Consider the following 12,223-nt stretch of genomic DNA (forward strand, 5'->3'; position numbering starts at 1 on the left):
TCAAACAATATGGGCTATGTTAACCCGATTCTATCCATTGTCAAACAATACTTAATTGATCAGGTAATAGTTTGCCGTCTAACCATAGTTTTTATAAAGCAAGGCTCGTTATTAATCAAGCTTTAAATTGTTTTCAAATGCATTTGTTGATATGACATCATTTATTTAGATGAATCATAAACTAACATTCTTTCTATGAACAAAGAAAAATATCTGCGCTGGTTTCTATAAACCAATCATTTGATCTTGGGCTATCAAACTTGGAACATAAATATTTTGGAAAATAGAGGTGCACTTTGGAGACATTTTTTGAATTTTCAATCAGAATTTTGATTAATTAAACATTAAGAAAAACTTTAGCTGTCCATAACTTTCCACCTCATAATTTTCAAAAAGATTGCATATAAAATTAATTTTTACACCATTTTAAATTTTTAAAAAAATGTCTTTTTAATAAAACCAACTTAGTTACCGTAGAAATTTTGTTAATGTTTTTACAATATCTTTGCATAGTTTAAAGCAATAGACTCCATTGCTGAACTGATATTCAACTGGCTTTTATTGTCATGTTAAAAATTCAATCGCATTATTTTCTTCCATAGTTGAAAGCTAAGGCAGAGTGATTCTCTGTTACATTTGCTCATTTCAAATGGTTAATAAAGCGAAGTAATTGTAACGTGAAAGTTAGAATGTGCAATGTTAGGACAGTTACTACAGTACAATGATGTTATGGGTCTTGTCTCCGTTAGTATGGTTCGTATCTATACTTATAATAAAGAATAATGCGTGTATGTATTGGCGCTCTACAGGCCTAAACGTTTGACCTACAGCAATGAAATTTTACATATGTATACCAAGATATCGGAAACGTGCACTTCGGAGGGATTTTTAATTAGAATTATAATTAATTAAAAATTAAGCGAAATTTTGGCGTTTTTCTGCTTTAATTTCACAAATATCATTGCACAAAAATTATTTTTGCATGATGTTAAAGTTTCAAAATCATTTTTTAATGATATCATTATTTTAATATATACTTTAAATTTCCGTTCTTCTATGAATTTTTAACAAAATTTTTAACCCTATTTTTCAACAATTTATTTCACACAAACTGGAATTACACCTACTTGCACGAGCACGTTACGCATGAATGGGAAAAATTATCTTTTAATAACGTGGTGCCATCCCATTGACAAATGCTCAAATTAAAAAAAAAAAGTTAATTATTATTGCAAATTAAATATATGAAAGTGTAACTTTCAGCACATTTCTGTGTGAAAGGAAATAAATATGAAGTAATCAATAAAAAGCAAAATCGTAAGGCCATTAAAATAACACGACTATGATGTCTGTCATAATGGGATTCTTAAAAATATCTTTTTGAATCAATCATAAGCAATAAGGTGTGCATAAGATATTTAATTAAAAGTAAACAGAAGCATTATTCTTTTTGAATCAATTGTTCGCCTAAGGCGGTTACATTAGCATTACTAAATTAATTTTTTTGCGTGTGTATAAGTGTATTCTAGGAAGAAAATAGTTTTCTATATACTTCCTGACACAATTTCGTTTTTACTAGAGTATTAGTTTTTCTTAATATTTCTATGAACGGAAACATATTGAAACCGCTATAATGAACTTTTAGAATCATCTAAAGCATAACACTCCTACATACTTACGAAATAAGTAAAATTTTTCTTGAGTAAAATACGTTGGAAACTCTAGAAAAATGAAACCAACAGTAATAAAATACTTCTATGCTATCAATAAAATAAACTATTGTTGTATAAGAGAGCTTACTATCTCATTATCTCTCATTGTCTAGACAAGGCTTGTGGATGTAACACGAGGTAAGACACTCAAGACAAACATATTTTCGATTCAACTTGTGAATTTTGTAATGCATACTTTTTTTCTACCAGGTTTACAATACATTTTCTTTTGTACCCAAACAAAAGCTTCATTATAGTTAGGGAAAATAATTTTTGGATACCAACAATTGCATTACATATTGCAGACACGGATACTGATTTAAAATTTTTGCAAGCTAACCGAGGATAAAGGTAAAAGATAATTATTTTCCACCAAGAAAACAAAATATATTTTTAAAAATTTAGGCCAGAGTTTCAAGGTAAAATTCGTTAATATCGAGTATATGTTAAACTCTTCCTATTTAATAATTATTAAAAACAAGAATTTTAATATCGGACTAATATCAAGAATTTTAATATAAAAGATTTTACTCATCAAAAATGAAAAAAAAATTCTTTTTGAAAAAAGCTCCTCAGTAATTATTTTTTTTAATAGACTGACGTATAGTTGTTGATTAATATAACTGACGAAAATAAAATAATAAATAAATAAATAACTGACGAATAGTTGTTGATTGTCATTTAAGAAAAATCTTCTTTCACTATATTTAAAATGTCTAATGAAGATTGTTGAACTGGCATATGAAGACTAATGTTGCAATAGTAATTAATTAAATTCCTTACAAATTTCAAATTGTATGATTTAAATTCTTATTTAAGAGAAATAACAAAGTAAATTGAAATTGGAAATAACGTTTGGATGATACTTAAATCGCTTAAAAAAAGCGTTATTAAAATAACACTTCAGTTACAACAAATTAAATCATATGCCATCTCAGAAAAAAAAAAGGAAAAACCGAAAGTCCTACGCAAAATGGCGCATTCAATTACAGTACACTCCCGATTATCCGCGTAATTGTGTGGCGCGGCCACCGCCGATAACAAAAATCGCGGATAATCCGAAAAAAGCTAAAAACGGGTATAACAAAAGAGAAAACAGTCATTCCAACTTTGAAAAATCGTTTTATGTATAATAAAACGTAAAATAAACAGCAGGAAATGCTTAACTAACGCTTAATATTTTAGTATATCACTCAAAAGTAACCTAAAATGCATTTTGTTAATGAAAACAGAAAAGTGCTTTATACTTACGAGAGGCGTCAAGGATACACAGAAAAATTAATATATATGTACTGTTTTAATACTGTAATATATTATGTAATTACAAAAGCATAACTGTAAAACTACACCTTTTTGAAGAAATCAGTCATTTGTGTTTGCTTCTTGCTATGGAAGCATTTTCTCTTTGCTTGAAAAAAAAAAAAAAAAAAAAAAAAGAAAGACACTTAGTGCGGCAGGCGCGGATAATCGGGAGTCTACTGTATATAGAAAAGCGTTTCTTAAATATCAGCAAGTTTGGATACCCAAAAAATTTAAAATACACTCTTTGTAAATACACTAATATCAACATTATTTCTAATATATAATTTTTTTTTGTAGAACAGATTATTTTCAAAAGAAAAAAAAATCGTCTGTTCTTTAATCATTTTCCGCTTTTTTTTCTTCTAAAGTTTGTAGTTCAAAAACGTATTGTTATTAATATTTCCATTTCAAGAGCGTAGAAAATCTGTTTTAATAAAAATTGTCAATAAATTTGTAGGAAGATTGGCTAACAAATCAGAAACCATTTAGAATAAAAATGCTGTCAAAGAACGGTTTGAAAAATTCAACCAAAACAAAATCCGCATTAAAAATAACAAACTTTGAATTATCCTCTTTGAAATGTGCAGTAACTCGTAAATTACTTCCTAACATTTCGCTGAATTGCCAAGAGTTGAAATAATCTTTTTAAAAAAAGGAAAAAAGGGAAAAAGAAAGAAAGAAAAACATCGATCTTTTCATGTCAGATATCACATATATCTCATTTTTCAGCAACAATTCACCCGAAAGAACACAGTGGGAGTCAAAATATACATATTCAAGGCTGATGCTAACCACTGGTAAAAATATTTATTTTTCTTTTAAAACTATGAAAACAATACTTCAGTTGAGATGGGGAAAAAAAGTTAGATATTCACCACTTTGTAAAAGAAATCGTCTGAGAGTTCTATTTATTACATTAAATTTCGCTTCATTTTATTTTTTCAGAATTTACATAATCTTGATAAAAAGAACTGGATCAAACAATCATTCTATTGTTTTTATTTTTCCCTTTTTAATTGCTGAACATACATATTCAGCAAATGTTTAATATTCATTGTTGAATATTCATATCTGTCTTTGTGGAAGATAAAATATTCCATCGTACGTCTTTGGTGCAAAACTAATTCACCCTGAACAGCAGATCAATGCATTTTTTTTTTCTCTTCTGTTACAAAAGATTCCATTTTTATTAACTTATTCCGAGATTTAATTATAAGATATATTTATTAGAGCTAGAATAATGAATGGAGTTTAGACTTTTTAATTTGGATCTGTTTTAATTTTATTTATTTTAAATCTTTTCAGAAACTATAATAGGGTTTTAAAACCAGGAAAGCTCGTTTATTTTTCGGATAATAAGCTTTCAATTTATGCCTTCTTTTGTTAACTTTTATTTTTGTCATCGAATTATTATTATTATGTTATAATTATATAATTTTTTACTTATACAATTTTTTAGAATATACAAAAGAAAAGTAAATTTCAAACATCAAAAAATGTGAGCTCGACATTTTGATGACATTTTAGATCTCTCTGCATTCGAAAACACTTTTCTGGAAATACGTCTATTTGACTGCTTGTCTATTGAACATATACGATTTTCTTTAATATGCTACGAAGCATAAAATTCTTAAGTTCTTTGTTTCTTTACAACAAGCGAACAAATTTGAAATTCGTCTGTATGTTGAACGGAACAGAAATTTCATATTTGAAGTATAAAATTTTTGATTTGGTTTTCATATTATAATGAAATACATGCATAAATAACAAATTTAGAGGTTATAGTAACAAATTTAGAGATTAAGTAACACTGATAGATCTGTTACTCAATCAGTGTTTAGTTTTTTATTGAACCTTTAGTGTTTAATTTTTCATTGAAACTTTTATCCAAAAATATCAAATTCTTTCAAATCACAACATAATTTGATTATAATCACAATGTTGCACATTATTTTAAATATATGTAACTTATATATACAAAAATTTAAAAAAATGGTAGTTAATAAATTAATAACTAAATCACTTTCCATAAAAGGAAGCTAAAAGCAAATGGTATTTAGTTAAAATAATTTTAACGAAATTCAGATGAAAAAAATTAAAATTTTTATTCACTAAATATTTTAGGTATAGAAATACCAAGGAAACTACTTTTTCTATGAAAAAATAAGAGCACTTACTAAAGTTCCAATAATAATATTTACTCTGAAACTTAGTTATTAATAAAACTTTATCTATTTTATTTATTTCACGTTTTACCTTTATCGCATCAGCTTTATTGAATATTATTTCAATGGATTGCTAGTTTTCCTTATTTCTATTTTAACATAAGACATTATAAGAGCTCGCCTTGAAATGAAAATTTTAACATTCAGAAAGGGAAGAACTTTAAAGTAAATTTAGTAAAGTTCAACATATTTAATAAAAATGTTTAAAAAAAATTCTAATGTGAGAATCAAGAACAGTAGTCGGCACTACATAACTTAATTTGCACTTTCTTCTTTTTTAAAAATAAAGTTTGCTTGGCCCATTTTTAACTTTACCATCCAAAATATACTTAAAAATGGTTAGATGAAAACACTGTTTTATTCTGAGTAGAAAATAAGTAAGTTAGTTTATAGTTAGTTAGCCTAGTTAGTTAGTTTATAGTTACTTAATGTTACAATTTTCATTACTCTGTGTTCTGAAATCCACGCACATATCTTTATTTTAAAATATAATAGAAAACTTGAAAAATTGCAAGCGTTTTAATGGCGATTTAATGATGATATTATACAATTTCACTTAAATTATTTTGAAGAGTGATGGAATTTAATTTTTGCTAAGCCTTCTTAATCAATGCGTATTCTAAAATTTCGTATTCATTAAAATCTACGTAATCCAATCATTGAACCGATTTGGATATAATGTCACTAGCCGACGCTAGATGGCACTCACAATGATACAAACAGAAAGAGAGGAAATAATCGGAAAACTAGCACAGAAGAGGCCGGCTTATTTTTAAGAAAGATTCATGTTTGGTTAAATGTGGGTATCAAATGAACGATTTTAAAATAAACCATTCTTTTTGATGTCTGTCAGTGCTTCATCTTAGTAGTAAACTTAATTAATTCCTGCTTATTGAAATTTTATTAATTGAAAATTTGAATATATATATATATATATATATATGTAAAGACTCAATGCATGCTTTCTTTCTGATAATATTTTTTATTAGATTCCTTTCTCTAATATTGAGTTGAAATTTTTGAAAATTAAATTCAAGAATTTTGCACATTATAAATATTATCACGTATGAGAGAAAAGTATGAAAAAATGTTCCAAAACTGTTATGCAATTTGATAATTTCATCAAAGTATTGATGAATTATTAACAAAACATCATGTTAAAATTAAAAAAAAAATTATGAAAATTCTGACATGCAACGTAAGAGAATTTTATAGGATTAAAGTGAAAGGATTTTAAAATTTATTTGAAAGGGAATTCTAGTTTTATCCTACTGGTTTAATTCTCTGACTCTTTTTTTGTATTATTGATATTTTTCTAATCTATTTAATTATGTGTTATATAAATGGGAATAGGTGATAAAAATTCCAAATCAGTATATACATTATGTATTTTTTTGTTGAAAAAAATAGAATAGACAAAAATTTGTACAAATGTTCTTTTTTTGTCAGTCAAGGAAGAAATTCAAGGATGAAAGGAGTAGGAGTGATAGTAATCTTCCCATAAATAAATTTGTCATGCCATAGAACCCCTTACATGGCATGGACATACAATAGTTATGAAATATTACCTTTTGGCTGGAATTTAGATTTCTGCTGAATCTATCGTGTCATCTTTAGTGAGTTATTTGGCAATTATTCAATGGCATGGATCCAAAAATCGAAATTGGATTTTAAACAGATTTTTCTCAACCGATTGAAACAAAAATTGGACACATAACTGCACTTGTAATTACAAAATAAAGTACCAAATTTGATATATTTAAGGTATTACGTTTTTGAATTATCGCGTTTACATGTTTCTGAAAGTACAGACCGACAGACAAGTCAATCCGTAATTAGATTTGGCCCAAAATTTGGAAGCTATCGAGACTATAGATGTTAATTTTGTGTATCGAATTTTACCTGCATAAGTTTCTTCGTTTTGAAGCTATCGTGCCAAATTATATCTGAACAGCTGGACAGACGGAATTTCACTGAGGGTATTTTGATTATATGTTTATAGATATCTGCAATTTTGTAAAATAAAATCGTAGACCAAATTTCATCCGTCTAGATTAAAGCGTTTTTGAGTTATCTTTGTCACAGACAGACAGACGGACGACAGTTTCTAAAAATGTGTTTTTCGACCTCAGGGAGGTCTAAAACTTGGGGATTTGTCAAAATCTCGTGTTTGAAGTTTTTGGCGATTACTTTACTTTATATTGCGTATACGAGAAAGTAAAGATAAACATAGTTTCATCCTGTCGACTACATTTCAGTTGGAAAAGTTAGCCTTCCTACTTTCCACCTAAACAATGCGTGAAGATACGAAGAAATACTATGTTTTACTTTATCTAAAGATTTGTTGACAATTCGAATTATTGATTTATAAAAGGAATAATATTGTTTTCAAATATTATTGTTATACTCTCATTTAGTTAGATCTGTTTCTAATTTAGTTTCATTTCCTTTTAATTTCACAATAGTGCTCTGTCAGAAAAATTTCGTTTCTACTTTGGCGGATTTGCATGAGTGAGGATAGAACTTGGGAACTTGTGGTTAGCAGCCCAGTAACAAGACCACAATACAAAAGCAATCGATCGTGTAGCGTAGCTGTTAACTGGCTTATAAGCCATTCACTACAGACTCTGTTAGTCCAGTGAGTCGGAGGTGAGACGAACGATATGCTGTTGAGTCATGATGTATTTATTAGCTGTTGATTTATTTTAATGCGCCTGTACCCATTTGTACAGCTCCAAGCGTTATGACGAGCGTGTGTGGGTGAGTGATTGCTGTTGCGTCAACTGAGTCTGACGCCTTTGGGTTGCTGCGGCAAGTGAATCTGACGACTTCGGGTTGCTGCGTCAAGTGAGTCTGACGACTTTGGTTGAGGGTAGATAGAGCCACAACAGCTGTACGAAGGTTGAAGGTTCATCGTCCGAGTTCACCAATGTGGCGAATAGAATGTATAGAATGTCTAGATATGTTACCTCATTCTCTCAGCGATGGACGAATCAGTTGGTTTCTTGCCAGTACTTATTATTGTTACTTTTGAAATGTTCGTTAATTCATGGTAACTTGAATAAATATAATGTCAAATTTAAAATAAAAATTTTAATAAACTTATTTTCAATATACTCAAAGAATACTCTTTCAGATACTACTAGGCAAAAAATTATCAAAATTCGATAGAAGGAAAATTTTTTTGCTTTGATAGTGAAAATATTTTAAACAGTTTTATAAGAATCTTTATTATTGTAATATATGGGAAACCGAGCATCAGTTGGCAGGTTTTGTTGTAAAATCGTGTTTTTTTGGAGAAATATGTAGATTCGAATCACAAATTGATTATATGTCAATATTTTTCTATCTTGCCTATATTTGAACTGGTTATTTAAATAAAAAAATCTTGAACGCATTTAGTCTAATATGTTATTCGAATTGGTAAACACAATAATTGAATCGTTTCTATTAGATAAGAGCCGAACGTATTCGCATTCCGATAATGCCATACAGCGCCATCTCACGAAATTTTGAGGTACCAGTAGGTTATCATCCAATGGAAACAATGCTAATACGAGATGGCGCTGTATGACGTCAGCATGAGAGCCGATAGAGACAAACTCTATTAGTTAATCATAAATTTTTTTTTGTGTATGTGTTTGAAATCGCGTTGTTTCAGAAAAGACACCTATATAGATAGATATAAAAAGCAAAACCTTATCTAAATATAAAATTTGATCCAAATTGTTAGTGCCATTCCTGAAATACACGAAATAAATTTTTATATATTCAAGAATTTTTCGCGTAAAGTTATAAAATAATATCATTTTAAAATATAGAATTTTAATTTAGTTAAAATGGTTTCTTATTTGACAATAATTTTATACTATAGTAATTTCATGTCTAGATTGGTATAAAACGTCTAGATTTGTTGTCTAATTATCTTAGCTACGATGGAATCAACTGGTCCCCCCCTTGTACTTATTATTGTTATTTCAAGGAAGCTAGTACAAATATTATGACAAATAAATAACATTTTAAGAAATTTCTTTTCAATGTACTCAAAGAATTACTTCAGATATTACTTGGCAAAAAAAGAATGACATTTGGTAGAGCAAAATTTTTGCTTTGATACGAAAATACATTAAGCAGTCTTATAAAATTGTTTACTATTGCATTTATATGCCTTTTTACTACATTATACTAGTCAAACCTTTATTACTTGTTTCTAAAGAAAGTGGAAAATAACAGAAAGAAGGAATAATAAAGCTTTATTGAATATTTGAAACATTGCATTAAAAAGGTATAAAACTTTTTTCATCTTCTAGCTCATATAATCTATACTTATAATAAAGCTCAATGTGTGTGTGTGTGTGTGTGTGTGTGTTGGCGCTCTACAGGCCAGGTCATTTGACATACAGCTACCAAATTTGGTACATGTATACCTTAGAGGTCGGGAATGTGCACCTGGGGTCCCATTTTTTGAAATTTTAATTAGAATTTTAATTATTAATTAAAAACTAACTTTCCCGCCAAAAAAATCTTCCATTTTCCCCACCGCCAACTTTAACGCCAAAAAAATCTTCCATTTTCTCCACCGCCAAATGAATAAGACTTCAGCTTTTTTTTTCTCCCAACAGTAATAAGGCTAGGGTTAACATTTTTCGGCGGATTATTTCAAACGATTCTGTTTATTTTCTTAATGTTTTATGCATTTAAAATTAAACATTGTTAATTAATCCATGTTTCAGATTCATTCTGAAGTACTTTTGAATTAAAATAACACAGAATAAAGGAAATTAAAAATGTATAATCTGCATAGCGTTACCCCAACTGGCGTAGAAAAATTCACGCATTTGCCTTACCGGAGCTGGCGGAGAAAATTCACGCATGCGCTTTCAGACTGTTGCCATGACAACCGTTATCAACGGATGATTTAAATTATTTTTAGGTTAGTTGCATGCTTTTGTAAGTAAATTGTATTTATGTTAGTTATATATTTTTTGTATATGCTTATAGTTTTAAGTACATCGTTTTTTAAGTAGTTTTTTAAACCTGTTTTCGACCGATTATTTTAAACGATTCCTTTTATTTTCTTAGTGTTTGATGCATTTAAAATGAAACATTGTTAATGAATCGATCTGTTCATGATGAATCTGAGAAATTTTTGTTGACAAATTCTTGAGATATTACATAAATTAAGAAAGATATTCTTTAGTGCCCATAAAGTTTAAACGCTCAGTGACTCTGTTATCAGTAATCATATTATAAAAAAATGCTTTGTTTCAGTAAAATTTATTATGATATTAATTTCAGATTAATTCTTTCCACTTTAATTTAAAGCATAAATTCTACGGGAGCTAACAGAAAATTAGAGAGATAATATTACGTTATGACTGAAGGCCTTTATAATATTATGAGTGAATTACATGACTATCAAAATTTGAAGTTTTAATATATTTTGATGAAGAAGCTATTAAAGTAGGAATTACATAAAATATTTAATTATTAAAATTTTAACTAGCATTAAGATTGGCGAACCGGCTGGTCGCCAAAGGCGGCTAGTCATTAATAAAAAATAATACGATTCAAAATTTAAAGAACTAATATTTGCTTAGAGAATTGAGAATAGGAAATGAATATTTTGCAAATGAGATGAAATATGTTGAAAAGCTTAATTTGAAAAAAAATAAAAATATATTGCATTTTAGTTGAATCTGTGAAAATTAATTTAAAATAAATATCAGAACCTGACCTTTAAAATAACAGCATGGATAATATATATATATAGATTTTTTTATACTAATAATATATGTTTCCCGCCAAAATGCTTTCAGAATTTTAATTCGTTTTCCATCATGGACTGCTTGTTCGATAAAAAAAAAAAAATCGTTTGCAGCGAAACAAGAAACGTTTCTCTATTGTAATGTTTTAAATAAAAATTATAAATTGGCGATTTTGCAGCTTCCCAATGAAATATCAAGTATTAAAAGCATTTTTTGCCAGAGAACCAAATTAGAATTTTAATATTATTCTTTCGATTTTGTTTTTTCATTTCTCTCTTTTTTATACTTTGAAAAAGAATAAAATCTTTTCGACAGTATTCAACATACTGTTCCGTTTAATCATCATTATATTTAATGTAATTAATGAAACAAATATATATCTTTATTTTAGAGCTTTCAGAACTTAAAATCTTTATTATGTGTCTTATAGGTAGCCTGATGCTCAAGAAAGATGGCGTAAAAACGTTTTTAAAGAGAATAAATTATAAATTAAAATTCAAAATTGTACTAACCTGTATGTGTAAAATGCAGAAATTCATTAAAATATCATACTTTAATTGTTGCAAATTACAATAATTTACATTCGTTTACTCCCTATATGAGGTAATAGAATACAAATTAACTTTCTAAATAGAAAACATTGAAACTTAATGAAAAGACATTTTGATATGCTTTGTAATTCATTTTTTACAGATAATTTTTTATTCCCTTTTATATAACAGCAAAATACAAATCAAAAGATATTTTATGTTTACATATCACTGCAAAAATAAGAAAAAAAGATATAAATTTCTAATGATACCAGTATTATTGCTGTAATTTTTTTTCTTCTGAATTTCGACGATTCTTTTAGACAAATATTATTTTTATGTAATTTGCAACAATAGATTTCACTGTTGTAATGAAATTCAAACCGTTTTAATTTTTCATCAAATAGATAATTACAGAATTTTCTTCCTTTTTTCAAAGCTGTGGAAGAAAGGTAATGTTATTTCAAATTAGAATGGTAATCGGGTAATTAAGTTACATTCAGTTCTTTTACCATTTCGTTATATCCAGTTAACGGGTTAACAATTTTAATAGAAATTAAATACAAAACCAGGATATCAAATTTTTTTACATTGATGAGAAGCTATTCATTTTGACATTTATAATAGTTACAACGCCATTATTCATTGATAGCTTAGAAGAATAAAAATATCTAAATTTTGTGAAT

This window comes from Argiope bruennichi, chromosome 11 (genome assembly GCF_947563725.1).
Source record: "Argiope bruennichi chromosome 11, qqArgBrue1.1, whole genome shotgun sequence".
Taxonomy (NCBI): domain Eukaryota; kingdom Metazoa; phylum Arthropoda; class Arachnida; order Araneae; family Araneidae; genus Argiope; species Argiope bruennichi.